Source organism: Ursus arctos, unplaced genomic scaffold (assembly GCF_023065955.2).
Source record: "Ursus arctos isolate Adak ecotype North America unplaced genomic scaffold, UrsArc2.0 scaffold_3, whole genome shotgun sequence".
NCBI classification, from domain to species: domain Eukaryota; kingdom Metazoa; phylum Chordata; class Mammalia; order Carnivora; family Ursidae; genus Ursus; species Ursus arctos.
Window position 1 is genome coordinate 39139359 of NW_026622985.1, and position 17392 is coordinate 39156750.

The window sequence follows — 17392 nt, forward strand, 5'->3', positions numbered from 1 at the left end:
GAAAGAAATATTTTTTCCTAATATCCAATATCTTGAATGGCATTTTGTCTGTTTAAGTGCTTTTAGGAGGGAGTACAAATCCAGTCCCTATTATTCCATCTTGATCAGAAGTCCCTCTATTAATGAATTAATAGTAACCTTGCATTGTGTATTTTCTTGATCAGTATGTATTACCTTTTTTTGTTGGGGAGAGTTTGGGAATTTTTTATATTGAAAAAGTGTCCTTATGAATAATCCAACTGAAAGGCCAGGGACAAATAATTCATAAAAGAAGCAATTAAAATAGTAAAAATGAAAAATAGACTATTTTACAATACATTTTTTCAACTTAAAATGTTTTCATCTATCATATTGGCAGATGTGGAAAACAGTGCTCAGGCTTGTTAAGGATATGGGAAACAGACACTGACATACTCTCACAAATGGAGGATAGAAGCAAAACTTTTACACACTTTTATGGAGGGAAATTTGGCAATACATACAAAATGTTAGTTGTACATACCTGTGACCTTGCATTTCTGCTTTTAGCATATTTTCCTTGAGGAAATAATTAGTTGAGTGTACAAAAATAAACGTGAAGATGAGCGTCAGAACACACTGTTTATAACGTTAAACCTTGAAAATAGGAAATTGTCCATTTAAAGGAAGGTTTAGTGAACTAAATTATATATTTAATACATTTACATATTGGAATGCTGACAGTCGTTAAAGAGAATGAGGTCAAGGTATTTTTTAAATGAAAATAGCTGCTCGCACAACACCATGTGAAATACGATTCTGTTTAAGTAAATATTTTATGTTTACTATATATTTATATTCACTAAAATGTTATCAGAGGCTGTCTCCGGGGAGTGATCTCTTTTTGGCTGCGGTTGGAAGTGGGGGTTTTCATTTATACTCTTCAGTAAATGTTTGGCTTTTTTTTGCAGGGTACACATAGTATTTTACAATTTGCAAAAATGAGGACAATTTAAATTTTGACACTAGGAGAAAATAACAAGTTCTCACATTTGAAAATGTTTGGAAATACTGGTTTATCTAATACTGGTTTATATTCTAAAATTCCTTAATGATTTTCTATTCTATTCTTCTAATGTCTAGATTAACCTTTAAGATTCCTCCAAGTGCTAAAAGTTCATGGCTTCCTTTCTCCTTGCTGCTGTCATCATGACAAATGTGAACTGCTTAGGTAAAGCTCAGATGCTCCCTAATTGGAGGGACCCATACCTTTGGCTCAAGCTCTTCTTTTTTTTCCTTACATTTCAACTGACTTTATTCCTGGGTGATGATCTTGAGCTGGTTATTAGAAACATGCAGAAAGGCATTTGGAGTTGGAAATGCTAGCAGTGGTTCTAGGAATCTCTGTACCTCTCTGGGGGATCAGAGGTTGTCCAAATTTTAGTAGGAAGAAAGGATCATGAATTGACTTTACATTTAAGATATTTTCCTCTCAGAGCTCTTTTTCTTATTTATCTCTACATGCTTAAAAACCTCAAAATTATTTTGAATTCCTTTCTAGTAATTTACCTCATGTACTCAATTAATTGTTAAATCCGCATTCACTGCAAGTTTATGATTCACTACAAGAAACTACAGTTTCTTTTCTAGTGTCTCTCCACTGTTCTGTCCATTTTTCTTGGTCTTATCTCCATTGCCTTTCCAACTCTGGCTGGTTCTTGTCTGAAATTTAAAAATTTATTTCCATCCAGGATTGTGTATTTAGTTAGTTAAGATTGTTACAATATGAAAAAAAAAGAGATTGTCACAATATAAGTATTTTAAGTACTTATTTGTGTATCTACTTTAAGCTAATAACTCGGTGTGTGTGTGCATGCGTGTATGGGTGTGTAATTGTGTAGGTGTGGTGGGTTATGGTGAGTTGGAGTGGGGAAGGTGATGTGTAAAGTAATAGAAGACAGAACCCATGCCTTTGAATTACTCTTTAAGTATGAAGTTAATAAAACTCTATTATGGCTGGCTTCAGTCCCAACTGCAAAATCTTCCAAAGGTTACATCAAAATCAAATGCCTAATCAAGAAATTCAACACCTTTATCAGTCCTAATTTGCCTTGCTCACCTGCCAACACTGATTTCCGCTTGTCTTCTCTTGTTCACTATCCCCCACATTCACTGCTGCCCCCCCAGATTCATTCACGCAAGAATTATCTCTGTCTCTAGGTGCCAGGGTCAGACTGTCCCTGAAGGTGTTCCTCAGCTCCTAGTTCAGAGTGCCCAGTAACTCTTGGCCCTCCTGTTCTCACTACTACCACTGCTACCATAACACTTTCTATATCTCCTAAATCCTTGTTCGAGTTCTCATTAAATGCTCCCTGAAGCAACCTGAAATGAAAACTTTCTCAAGTAGGAAAATAAAGACTATTGGACTTAAAACCCAGAGCCAGCTCAAGCAATTTGCATTTTTTCATAGGAGATGCACACAGGCAATCAGGTCTTTGATGGCAAGGACTCCGCCTTCTTCATTTGTGTGTCCCTTAGCACATCTACCAGCATGCCCTAGATCTACAGTCTTACATATTCATCAATGAATTCATCAGTGAAAATGTATTAATGAATGAATAGTTTGTATACAATTAGATCCTTTGAAGGTGGGGTGGCCAGTTATTTCTCTTGGCTTTGTTTTGTTAAAGTCTCTCCATTAATTCTTAGCCATTTTTAAAACCTACCTTTGACATTTGATACTAATATAATATTGATATAATGTGCTATTCTTTACTATAGTTTTTTTCCACTCTTATTTTGTCCTAAAAATCATGTAAGCACTTGTGCTATAAACTGTAAATATTTGCATCCCCTCAAATTCATATGTTGAAGCCTAATCCTTAATGTGATGATATTTCAAGGTGAAGACTTTGAGAGCTAACTCAGAGCCCTTATAAAAAAGATCCCACAGAGCTTCCTCTCCATGTGAAGACACAGAAGACAGCTGTCTAGGAAAACAGAAAGAGGGCTCTGACCAGACACTGGACTTGCCAGGGCCTTGATCTTGGACTTCCCATCCTCCAGAACTGTGAGAAATAGATTTCTGTTGTTTATAAGCCACCCAGTCTATGGTATTCTGTTATAGTAGCCCAAACGGACTAAGACAACTTGGGAAACATGCACATTCCTCAGGACCTTTTCAAATCTACAGCATCAGAAAATTCTGTGGAAGTTCCTAAGAATCTGTATTTTTATTTCTTTTTTCTTTTTTAATTTTTATTTTGTTATATTAGTCACCATACAGTACAATCCCAGTTGTTGATGCAATGTTCCATGATTCATTATTTGCATATAACACCCAGTGCACCATGCAATATGTGCCCTCCTTAATACCCATCACCGGCCTATCCCAATCCCCCACCCTCCTCCCCTCTGAAGCCCTCAGTTTATTTCCCAGAGTCCACAGTCAAGAATCTGTATTTTTAGGGGCGCCTGGGTGGCACAGCGGTTGGGCGTCTGCCTTCGGCTCAGGGCGTGATCCCGGCGTTACGGGATCGAGCCCCACATCAGGCTCCTCTGCTGGGAGCCTGCTTCTTCCTCTCCCACTCCCCCTGCTTGTGTTCCCTCTCTCGCTCGCTGTCTCTATCTCTGTCAAAAAAAAAAAAAAAAAAAAAAGAATCTGTATTTTTAAATCTAACTTAGTGATTCTTATGGCCAGAGAAATTTGGAAACCCTGCTTTATTGAGAAACTCATAAGTCTTAGCTGAGGTTAATTATTGTGTTTGATTTATGCCAAATACAATTTCGTGAGCATTAACTTAACATCAAAATGCCTGAACTCCAATCTCGTTCATTACCATCTGAGTTGGGGCTAGCCCAGTGTTTCCCAAATTCGTCTGCAAATTAGATTCATGGGGGCTCTTTAAAAAATGCCAAAACTCGGGTCACACCCAAGACAAATTAAATCTCATTCTCTAAGGCTGTGACACAGGCATTAGTATTTTTTGACTCATATATACGAATAAGTTAGCATTTTTTGAAAGATTTTATTTATTTATTTGAGAGAGAGAAAGAGGGAGAGAGCACAGAGGGAAAGTAAGAGGGACTAGCATACTCCCTGCTGAACAGAGAGCCCAATGTGGGGCTTGATCCCAGGACCCTGAGATCATGACCTGGGCAGAAGGCAGACACTTAACTGACTGAGCCACCCAGGCACCCCAATAAGTTAGCATTTATTTCCCAACATGTACACAAGTTTGGGAACCATTAGACTAATCATTAACCCTCTCTAAGCCTGTGTCTTTATGAGTAAAATATAGATAATAACTCTCATTCTAAAATGTTACTAGGAATTAATCTAATTAATGCATGTGAATACACCTTATAAGTGATAAAACCCTGTGTATTTTGAGTAAAGGTTAACAAACTTGCAAATAAGAATTTTTATATTTTCTGTATATTTACTTTTTTTTTTTTTTTTAATGGTTGTAATTGTGATGGTCCATTCAACAGGTTAGTATGGTAGGTTCAGCTTGCAAAAGAAACCACGGTTCAGAAAGCTGTCCTTACACTTTGGGTACATTTTCATCAGGTGGCAGTGGTGTATCTGTGGTCCTGGTTTAAAGCATTGGTTCTCTGCTCTCACAGTGAATTAAAATCTTCCTTGGCTTGGGTTTACCCACAAAGATTTTGATTCAGTAGGTCTGGAGTGGGACTCTAGCATCTGTAAGTTTATTGAGATCAGCATGTCATTCTGATGCCCTGTTGCTAACCACGGTGTTTGTTATTTCTGTTTAGGCCTTCTGTTCTACCTACCAGATTTAGTCATAAATGTTCCACTTTGTTAATGTCAGAAATATCTCTTCATCATGTAAAGCAGAAAACAATTTTAGAATAGCTTAAAAAGTATTTGAATCCATATGGATACCACTCCTTATTACTACTACCACTCAGTCTTTATAATCTTGTAATTTTTATTTCAAAATGTGTCCTGGCCTTCTTGATACATAAGCAAACCTTCCCAGTGTCTGAGATTACTATTTGCATTTTTAAAAAGTCAGAGAGGGGCACCTGGGTGGCTCCGTTTGTTAAGCTGCCAACTCTTGATTTCAGCTCAGGTCATGGTCTTAGGGTCCTGGGATCGGGCCTCTTGTCAGGCTCTGTGCTCAGCACAGAGTCTGCTTCAGGATTCTCTCTCTCCCTCTGCCCCTCCCCCTGCTCTCTCTCTCTCTCTCTTGCAAATCAATCAATCAATCAATCTTAAAAAAAAAAAAAAAGAAACAAACAGAGAATGTGTGTTTCCCCCGCTGATCTGGAATCTCTCTCTCCAGGGCAGTCGTTCTTAAACTTCAGTGGGCATGTGGAACACCTGAGGGTCTCATCAACAGTGTACACTCCATCCAGACCTAGTGAATTAACCTTTGGGTTGAGTTCCAGGGTTCTGAATTTTAAACCATCTCCCTCAGTTATTGTGATGCACACTAAATTTTGAGAACCATTGGCTCCATGGAATCAGAAGCTAAGGTAGCTTGGTAAGGTAGAGACTACTAAGGGAAGGCTCAAAGGATCTGGATGGAAAACTGTGAGGAATTCTGTGTTTCCTTCTTTCCCCTTCCGGGGCCTCATCTTAGTACAAGTAGTGGTCCATGACTCTGTTGTTATCCAGTGACCCTAAGGAGAGGCACCCAGCATTGGTTGGGGGATGGTACACAACCTCTGGAGTTCCCCAGGTGAAATTTGAAACTGGCCTTCATATGAGGATGGCAAGGACTGACTGAGGAAAGTGGCAGACTACTCCAGATTGGTAGGTGACAGTTTTAATAAGCAAGGGAACTTACATACGAGGCTTGACTTGGGTGGCAGCAAGCCAAGCAGATCTTCACACCCGCCTACCAGAATCTTAAGAGCTTATATAGAGGGCTTCACTGGATTCAGTCACATGTACCATCCAGATAGGCTCAACAACACATTGCTCTCTCAAGGCTATGTCCTTGAAATGGCTCCCACAGGGGGAAAAAACTTACATTTCAAGGATGGCAGGCGGTAGAGAGTCTCATATTGTCTGGGTCCAGCTCCCAGGTCAAACGGTGGTCATGTCCTCTTAATGACTTCCTCTAATAATTGGTAAATTTGCAGTACTAAGTCCTATCAATTTTTGTTGCCAATCCAAGCATGGAGCCTGCATCAGGGAAGTTACAGCAAATAACGGTTTTGTATTGAGGAAATACTCCCTTTCCTTCTCTTTCTCTGAGTGTTTGTTGTTGTTGTTTGTTTGTTTTTTTAAGGAGGGGGCATAGTCCTTATTGGAAAGGTGATGTGGTAGAAAGGTGATGTGGTAGGAAATGCAGAGGAAAGTACCATTTACTCCTTGGAGTGACTGTAACACACTTCTAGATGTTCTCTTTCTCTATTTTCTTTTCCCTCTTCAACCTGACTTTTTCCCATCTATTGTCTTTTCCCCTTGGTTTCTTGGTTTGTGGTCCCCTCTTGAAGAAACACCCATCTAGAACAGATCTAGGCACCAAAAAAACCCCAAAACACCTATATCTGAAATCTCCCAATTCATCTTTAAGTTGCACTAATAGCATATTTGATAATTCACTTGGGCTAATTATTTTTACTGTTATGTATAATTGTATTTGACACATTTTTAGTTTCATGACTATGCTTTTATTTCCAACTGTTTGCTTTCATTTACTAGCATTTTATACATCCTAAGGCTTCATCTGCCTTTGATTTCAGATAAAATGTGTACTTTCTGCAGAATAAACAGTAAATTATTTTCTACTAAAATATGTTGGATTGGTAGGAACACATTGATAAGGGTAGATCATTGGATTTTCATATTTGGTATTTTATGTCTTATAGAAACTTGTGAATTGTTAATTTTTATGTTAAAAATTACCTTTTCTCCTGGAACCACCCTCCTACTCCATTCTCTAGCTGAAACTAAGGTCATCTTTCTGTAGTACAAATTTAATTATTTCTCTCTTTAGCTTAAATTTTCTGGTGGTCCCTTGTACAATTGTTACCTCTTGTTCTGGCCATCCAGAACTACTACTTTATTCATGAAAATTAAGTGGGCTTCTTAAATTTAATATTAGAGGGAGAATGTGCTAGTTCCTCCTGGAGAGTGGAAGCTAAAAGGGAAGCTTGAAAGCTGTCAGTGGTCATGTTTTTCACCGTGTTCCGGAACCCAGTCAACAGTGAGAAAGAATGAAGCCAGCCCATGGGGAGAAGCAGAGATGAGAGACAGGGAATAATGTGCTGGTGGTATTTGAAGCCTTAATTCGAGTTGTCCCCAATCCTTGGCTGTACCCCTGTGCTTCCAGAAGCTGGTTGTTCCATCCTTCCTTGCATCACACAAAATACCCCAGGACATCCTATGAAGTCCCCACTGTCACCTAAGCCAGTTAGAAATAGGTTTCTGTCACCTGCAAACAAGGGGTCTAGATGAGAATAACCTGTAAGGCCCTTCATGATATGGCCCCAAGCTTCTCAGTTCCAGCTTCATATGAGTCTTAGGAAGATACTCAGCTGCAAGTAACAGAACACAGACAAATGGATTTAAATAGTAGAGGCATTTCATTCTCTCATATACCAAGAAGTGCAGACAAAGACAGAGATGGTTCCAGTGATGGTTTATCGGTTCCACTACATGGTAATGCCTTAGTTAGCTCTGCAGTTCTTTGGGTCTTTTCCTTGATCAAGGAAAGAAGCAGCTCCAGATAGTCTTTAAGACCTATGTGAGCCTTCCAGACAGGGAAGACGGGGGCAACAGCCTTCTCCTAGGGAGGGTCTGTTTTTAGCCTGGAAGGGAAGCTTCAGCTGATTTCTCTTTAGAACTGACTGGCCAGAACGGGGTCACTTGCCCAACCCTAGAATCATGATTGTGAAGTGAGAATTACCTTGACTCATTCCCTAGCTGTCCTTAATTCAACGGATCTGTGCCAATTATCTGAGATTCATTTAGCAAAGAAAGTGGAGCTATAGTGGAGCCAAACAACTATGTCTACCACACATGTTTCCGTTACCCTCTCTGTCCTTCCACTACCACCACCCCAATTCTAAGAGCCAGCCTTATCAAACTGCCTTCAAGGACCCAAACATAACTGTGCTTTCTGTGGTTTCTTTGGTCCCTGGGGGCCTTTGCACATAACTTTTGCTTTGCTCAGAACACACTCTTCTTCCTTCATTTAGTAGCATCTTGGTCTTTGTGGCTCCTTTTCCTTTTAGGCCTTGGCTTAGATTTCACTTCCTGTGGAAAGTCTCCCCTCACCCCCAATTTCATAGCACTCTCTTATTAGCCCTGTCTTAGGACCTCTTAGACTATCTGGTAATTTTCTACTTATTTATATGTTCTACTAGACTGTAAACAACTTTTTTTTTCTTTTGAGAGAGAGAGAGCAAACAGAAGGAGGAGAGGGAGAGAGAGAATCTGAAGCAGGCTTCACGCCCAGCGTGGAGCTGGGCACAGGGCTCGATCTCAAGACTCTGAGATCATGACCTGAGCCAAAATCAAGAGTCAGATGCTTAACAGACTGAGCCATCCAGGTGGCCCTAGACCATAAACTCTTTGATAGCTTATTGACTGGGCCTTATGTCTCCACGGCCTCGCATAGAGCCTGCACATAGTGGGTGATCACTAAATACTTGTAGAAGTAAATGGAGCATATTTTGAGTGCACTCAAAATCAATTTGTGTTAAAATTGCTTTAAAAAGATCAAAAGAATCTTGGTGTTAATTTACTTATGAGTTTTGTTACAGGGAATAGACAAAAGAGTAATTTGTTAAAAAATTCCTGATACACATTTACATTTAAAAGTCTTGGCTGTGATGGCTTCCAAAGAGCACGGCAAAAGATGATTTCCCAGGGCGCCTGGGTGGCACAGTCGTTAAGTGTCTGCCTTCGGCTCAGGGCGTGATCCTGGCGTTCTGGGATTGAGCCCCACATCAGGCTCCTCCACTAGGAGCCTGCTGCTTCCTCTCCCACTCCCCCTGCTTGTGTTCCCTCTCTCACTGGCTGTCTCTGTCTAATAAATAAGTAAATAAATCTTAAAAAAAAAAAAAAAAGATGATTTCCCACTTAGGCGGGGCAATATTCATTCTGTTTGTCTCCTATAAGATCAAAAGATTCTAAGAGCTTTTGAACAGTCCTTACATAATTTTTCAAATGGGCAGATTGCTGCATATGGATTCACAACATAGAAACTAAATGTAGCTAAGTGGTGAACTTACTTCCCTACTTAAATTTTATAAGGTGCTACTTTACTCTGCAATTTCTTGCTACCATTTTATCACAAAAAAGCAATGTGACATGACAAGGTGCTTTCAATCCTTTTTGTAAGTAGATGAAGTTTAAATAAGGAAGGAAGGAATTAAATGAGAAAAATAACCACGTTTGATTAATAGAACAGCAGCACTTTGAAATTTTAGCACTTCGAAGTTAAACATTGAGTTTGTAATTAATGTGAGGTAATGCAATATTCATTTACAAATTTCTGAAGAGAATTTGCCGGGCACAGTGAGTTGGGTCCTCTTTGGACTTTAGACATAGTGTGGCCCCTTTTAGGAGTCAGATGCTGGCCTTTTCCTGGGTGGCCACCCAAAAGCTGCCAGTTTGGAGTGGGGCCCAACGTACAAGGGGGCTTACCAGTTCACCCAGGCTGCAAGCATGTGAGTTAGTGGATCCAGTACTGCTGGAAAGATCTATGGCCCAGCCAAAAGCTATATGGAGTCTGTGACTTTAACAAGCCCCAGTAAGACCACCAGAAAGGAGACCCTTTGTGTTTGGGAAAATGCAAACTCTTCTTCAGCAGATGACTCCTGGCTTGTGGCTAGGCTCATGTAGAGACCGAATCATTCCACCATCTGGCATAACACAGCCATGGTACCTTGATGCCTCACATGAAATGGTGTTGTCTCAGACACTCAGCCATAGAGCCAGCCATTCCCAGCAGTACTCCACCTCCAGTGGATTGAGAAAGAAGAGAACACTGTGAGGCTGAGCCCGTGAGAAGCCTGAAGACACGGGTAAATTATATAACCAGGCAGTTGTACACCTATGTTGCTTTCTTCCGTAAGGCTCCTGGGGAGTTTCCTATGCCTGGTGGATCAGGGACAGTAACTTGAGCCTGCTGTACAGATGGTTTTATGATATGCTGGCACCAGACAGATGAGAGGTAGTGCTTCTGTTCTGGGTGGCCCTGCACTACAAGTGAGAACGAAAATGCTTACAGTCATTAAAGTTTGAGCAGAAATTTTATTGTTCACTTTGCTTTGAAGGAAACATTTTGTCTACTTTACCTGAGGTCAGGATCTATACTAATTCTTAAGCTAATTATTTGGCACAAAGGTAACTTCCAAAATCTGTAACAAGTAAGGCAGTTGGAATCTAGCACTGAAACTGGGGCTGAAGACCTCCTGTGGTGCCAGACATTTACCCTTTCATTGCTGGATTGTGGAGGGGTCAGAGATGTCTCTGAGGGAAGGCCAGAGTGACTTGGGCAATGAGGGATATACTAGGGCAGGAGGCTTTGGAAAGAGCTGGCTTTTTTTTTAGGCTAAGTGAGTACATACTGGGTCATTTTTAGTCCTGGTCTGACTAAATGGTTAGGGACTTGGAAGGATCAAGACTGGAGAACTGATAGCAATGAGGTTTTAGGGAAGGGTGACTGGACCATTCAGAATGGGCCTAGAGTAAGAATAAGTGTGTCTATGTGAATGCTCGCTGAGACGCATCATTGCAGAAGAGATTCTTATTTTTTTTTTATTTTTTTTTTAAAGATTGTATTTATTTATTTGACAGAGAGACAGCCAGCGAGAGAGGGAACACAAGTAGGGGGAGTGGGAGAGGAAGAAGCAGGCCCTCAGCAGGGAGCCTGATGCGGGGCTCGATCCCAGGACCCCGGGATCACGCCCTGAGCCGAAGGCAGATGCTTAACGACTGAGCCACCCAGGCGCCCCAAGAAGAGTTTCTTAATACTAGGAGTACAAAATGATTCCTTCTGTGGGAGTCAGTCATCCTCCTCCTCGAGCCAGTCTATTGGTTCATGGACATAATAGCTGTGATGGCCAGATTGGAGGTGATGGTTAGACTCAGTAACATAAATTTCCTTCCACCAAGACTGATCATAGACTGTTAGCAATGGTGACTAGCCATATACTTCTAGGGAACCTGGTGTACTACCCTGAAGCAGATACATTCTTTTGAGTTGGAAATGCCCTTTCATCATGGAGGAGCAACAGCTTATCATCACTGGAATAGTCTTTCTGGATTTGTATTTGCTTTCCCTGCTTACATGCCTTAAAAGCATCACAGGATTCAATACATAGTTTTTAATTGGTGAACTCACTGCACTGCCAAACAAGGCAATAGGCTACTGACTGCCTGGCCTTACTATATAAATACGCTTTCATCCCGATGAAGCCATGCTTCATTGGAAGGATCTACTGGAAACTTAACCATGACAGTATCTAAGAAGTAGCACCTTGTGGTATTGGTATGCTAAGTTGTAGGATGTAGAACAGGAATGGAACCAGTGACCAATACCTTTGATATTGTTTTCACAGCTGGAATACAACCTAAGACTTAGGGGTGAAGACATTTCTAATAATTACAACTACTCTTTCACTTTCAGAAGTTTTGCTTTAACTCTTTAAAATTATTTCTGTAACTCTTTTAGCCTAAGTAATTCTGTACTCATTGGGAGAATGTTTCATCCAAGGGTTAAAAAAAATGTAGGTTTTGTTGAATTGGGAGCTGCGACTACCACCTGGGCATGTTGGATTCTTTGTGCAATCAGGGCAAAGATCCTTGGCAAGCTGTGGTGTTGGCTGAAAGCCAGGAGAACTTGGAACAAGCAGGGGAGGAATCTATCTCATATGTCATTCTTGTGAGTGCCTGCAGAATGGGTGGCTGTAGCTTGCACCAGTATTTTCCTTGCTAAGTATTTATTCTGTTTCCTTTTAAAATGAGAATTATAATGATTATTTTTTTCTTGTCTTGTCTCTTTCTTTTTTCCAGGGATATATAATGTTATCCAGGTAATGGTTCAATTTATCATGTGATTCATAGGCTGTAGAATACTGAAATAGGATTCTGACAGAATTGAAGAGGAATGGACATATGCCAGAGGTCCTGGACTTTAAGGCCAGCATCTCCTCTCTGTGTGCAGTGACTGGAAGTAACTTTGGTTGTTCCCCGTTGTGTTGTGTGAGATTTGGTTGGATCATGTGTTTTGAGTTGTTGGGTTTTTTTGGATACAGGGGAAAAAAAGACGTGTGTGTGTATGTGTGTGTGTGTACACACATGCGCGAGCATGTCTGTTAAGCAGCCAGAGGGTGAACTGGAGGACATGGCTTTGGGATAGTTGTATGGTCGACAGTAAGTTTCTTTTTTCCCAGAGAGATTATTCCTTTGCACACAGACATAGGCCCCAGATGACATCTATGCTATGTGATTCTGTCTACCTGGCCATGAATACCTGTCTGGGAGCTGCCCCCTGACTATGTTCTGTATCCCAGTTATCAAAATTTGATATGGTAAGACAGAGAGATGGGATGCCATTTGATTCAAGTCACATTAGTGGCAAATTTGATAGAGAGATCTGTAAACTCTTTGAGGTCCTCGAACCTCCCCACTTCTTGTCCCTTTGAGACTCTGCCCTTTACTCCTTCCTTAGATTTCATGAAATGCCCTAGAATGCTTCCCACAATCTTCCCTTTTTGGCCAACTTAGCCAGAGTTGTTTCATGCTCCTTGCAATCAGAGAACATTAGTTAACTTATATAGAGATCAAGGACAACCTATGTATACAATGATCCTACCTGGAGTTGCTTAATTTTAATGAAAAAATCATCCAACTATTTGTGAAGAAGAAAGCTACAAGAAGAAAAGAAGACTTCAAGCTAATCTCCTTCATGGGGTTACACTGTTCTCTCTCTTTCCTTATGTTTCTGGGAAAAAAACTCAGCATTAATTACTGGAAAATTATATTTATTTTTCTAAAGCCAAAATTTGGATCTACAGAAGACTTGCAGAAGGATGAAAAACAACCATGTGGCCTAACCAGTTTTTTATAGGAAGCCAAGTGTAGCTGGTCTAAAGAGAGAATGAGGTCGAATGGGCAGGATATAAATGTACAGTAGTTTCCCCTTATCTGTGGTTTCCCTTTCCGCGGTTTCTGCTCCCAAGGTCAACTGTGTGGCCCTGGAAGCAGATCATCCTCCTTCTGACATATGGTCAGAAGGTCATTAGTGTCCCAACACTGTTGTGTCATGATGCCCACATCATTCACCTCACTTCATCTCTTCATGCAGGCATTTTATCCTCTCAGGTCATCACAAGAAGGGTGAGTACAATACAGTAAGATATTTTGAGAGAGAGAGAGAGAGACCACATTCACAAAACTTTTACTACAGTATATTGTTACAATGGTTCTATTTTATTATTAGTTATTGTTATTAATCTCTTACTGTGCCTAATATATAAATTACACTTTATCATAGGGAATATGTATAGGAAAAAACATAGTAGAGTTTGGGTTTGGTACCGTCCATAGTGCCAGACATCCACTGGGGGTCTTGGGAACGTATCCCCTGTGGATAAGGGGGCTCCTGTACATAGAACTGGAGTGATGGCAAAACAAATGTAAATACCAAAGCTGGACAAAATCCTGCAGTGTTAGCTTCCTCTCGCTTGTACTGCTTGACTGATCTCCCTGCCACTGGGACAAAGATAGATGTGGTAGTGGATGCAGACCATAAAGAAACTTGCCAAATGTACACAATTATATATCGGTGGCTTTAGGTGTATTCTTCAATAATGTCACCTCTTCCTGTTTATTTTCATTTACTGGCCTCATTGAAATCTTTCACCTCATTGAAATCTAATACTCTCTATTATATATTAATGCAGCAGTTCTCAAACTTCTGTAGCCCTAACAATTACCTAAAGGGTATTTGTTAAAAGGCAGATCCTGGGCCTGCCCCTCAGAGGTTTGAAGTTACTAGGTTTAAGACAGGACCCAGGAAGCTCTACTTTTAGTAAGAACCAGGATTTTCAAGTGCATATGGTCATTGGTTGAGTGACCATAAAAATTATTTTCTAAACCAGGACACTTCTGAGTCAAGTGAGTTGCTACTAATAATTACTCTGGAAGGACAGGTGCAAATGAGCACAATCCCAGGCAAGCCATGCATGGCCAGTCTTTGATCACATCTGAGAAACACTGCTAAGTGAAATTAAATTTCTGTTATAATAATCCAAACATCACATTAAAACTGACAGTGGTATAAATGTCTTTGTTACATATGATAAATTTTAAGCCTCAAGAAACAAATAGATGGAAATTCATTTATTTTTTCAGATAGGGGGCTACCTGCCTGCTGTACCCCAGAGAATCCATATAACCTTTGGTAGGCTTATTTTGCCCGATTTTTGAGATAGGTCAAGTACTTAAATCACAAAAAATTCTTTTTGTTCTTTCTTCTCCCTTCCCCTTTTATTCGTCCCTCCTTTCCCTCTCTACCTTCCTTCCCTCACCCATTTATTTATTAAATATTCACTAAATAATCCAGAAGACTGAGAAAGTCAGAGGCTGGGAGAACAGTCATGGGCCTTCATTCCTCTTACTCTCCATAAAATGCAGACACAGCCCAGGTCGTGGAACTGGTCTGATTTGCTACTGTTCTAGACAGGTGTTGAGCCCAACATCATTAAAAATAAAACAGAATCAATAAGAAACCATGTTATTTTATTTTAATGCTAGTTTAGCAATTCAACCAGAAACACTTTAACCTTGTTTAAAGGACTACTTCAAAGTCTTTTAAGTGATGTTACACTGTAAATATGAAATTATGTCTCTTTTGTCCGGCATGATTGCTACTGTGTTTAGAGTCGCTCTTGTAGGTGAAGATAAGGTTTCACTTTGTTCTTTTCCATTTAATTTTGGGTTTGCATTGTAGGGAACAGATCAAGTGTGTTGGAAAAGTAGGTACATGCTAGAGCGGAGGAAGGCATTAACTATTTATTTTGAGTAATAAGAAATGGTATTTGCTTCAGAAGTAAACTAGCAAACTACACTCATGGTGACATGGACAAATTAACATACTTTAAGATCCCTGATCTTCTGAATTATTTGCCTCATAGAAAATGATCCCCCTCCCCAATTTTTAAAGTTAAGGGTTCTAGGGAGATTGGAAGAGGTTTATAATACTTACCTTTTTTCTCTTTTATCAGAAAGGGGATTTACATAGGCAGATAATATCATCATTCTTTGATCTTTGTTGATGGAATATCTTATAGATGTTTTTAAAGACTTGGAACAACATGAAGCACTTTGATGGAGAGATACATATTTTTTAAATAAATCATTTTTTCTTTGACCTTTCATCTTTCATATACTAATTACTGTAAACAAAATTTAAAAATTATAAGTTGAAATTCCTCATTTAGATATAGCTCTCCTAAGGAATTCAACAAGAAGCAAATGTCAACTCTAAATAACTCTTTCTGATGCATCAGCTGTCCTGTGGTGTGTATACTTTCTATAAAATAAATGCTACTTTCAGCTTCTGTTAACCCACATTATGCCAGGAAATTTCCTAATGGTTCTTGTAGACATTTTCTCTCTCTGTAAACCTATTACTGTGAAACTGGTTCCTTCCTGACTTCCCGTTATGTTCCTCTGTTATTGCATTATTGACATTTATTGTGTTGGAATAATTTCTCTTTATAAATTAATTTTTTTCTTCTTAATTTTTTCCATGTTTTTGATTTTTTCAAGTTATACAAGCATTTTTATTATTAATTCCTTTCCTTTCCAGAGGCATTCCTTAAAGGTTTATTCTGTTTGCAAATTTTAATTAAAATTTCCTCCTTTCTCAAGATATTAAATCTGTAATTGTTATTGGATTTTAATATTTCTATTCAAATCAAATATGGAGAATGTAAATATTCACACATTGGTCTAAATAATTTTTCTCTACTTTTCTATCTTTCCAGTGGCTACTTGAACATTATTATCTTACCATCTTCAGGATCTCCAAGTGTAAAAACATGTTCTTCTATCCCCTGTATGTAAAGGAAGTTATTCTATAGTTCTTTGTATATGTACTTATATATCCCACATTTGTGTCGTCTTCTCCATGTCCACTCATTCAGCCAGACATTTACTGAGCACTTAAAATGGGTCAGACACTGTGTTAGGTTATGTTTATTTGTATCCTTTCCAGTTGCAAGTTTTTGATTTTATAGTTCTAACGTTGCATACAAAAAGTATGCTTAAAACAAAAATCTCTTAGTCTAATTTAAACCTTATTCTCTTATATAGTTGACTGTAGTGTATTTATAAATCTTAGAGACAGGACTACTGATAAATGCACTAGTAATTCTGATAATTCTAAAACTTCCCAGTGAAATCCTCTATTTGTATAGTCTTATGCATGTATAAAATTTTATTGAGAGCTGCAAAAAAAAAAAAAAAATTACAGAAAATGTGATGAATTTTATTGGCAATAATTTTATTTAAAATGCCAAATTAAATACTGGTGAATATAATCTGTAACTTAATATCATTTATTATGTACCGACTTGGTCAGATCAATAATTTCAGCTAGCATAAGAAAGCTAGATACATGAAAAATTCCTGGCAGTCATGTTAAAATTATTCCATTCACTAGAAGTTCACCTTTTGCAAATAAAGTTTTATTTCTGGATCTTTATAAAGTACTCTATGAGAAAAGAATCAGAAATAGGAAATAAATTTAAAATGGATATTTTGTTCAGATGACTCAATTAATTGGAAGCTACTGTTACTAGCCAGCTCCATTCAGTGAGGATCAACTGAGAAGAAGATCCTGGGTAGAGCGACTGAAAACACTAGCATCCTAGAACAGCTATGAGAGGAATTCTCGGCTTCGGTCTATGCTGCCCTCAGTGTCCACGCTGGCCTGATTGGACCCAGGCCTGGCCAGCATTTTATGAGTTGTGATATTGTGATTTATAATAACAAATAGGTATTTGGTCTTTGTCCCCATTTCTAGCACACAGCTCCTAAAACCCTTGGAGTTTCCTAAAGGATAACAATAAAGGTGTCTTTTGTTATGTAAATGAGGTGAGTTTTCAAAGTACCTGTGGATGGGAGCTGGTTGCCAGGAAACCAACTCTGATTAGAGGGTTGGAATTTTCAGTCCCATCCCCAACTCCAGGGAGGGGAGAGGGACTGGGGTTAGATCAATCACCAATAGCCAATGATTACATCAATCATTGTAAGGAAGCCTCTATAAATATCCAAAAATTGATAGGATTAGGAGAACCTCTGTGCTGGTGAACACATGAAGATTTGGGGCAGGGAGTGCCTCGGGAGAGAGCATGGAAGCTCTGTGCCCTTTCCCTTTACCTTGTGCTATGTGTCTCTCTCATCTGACTATTCCCGAGTTATATCCTTTTA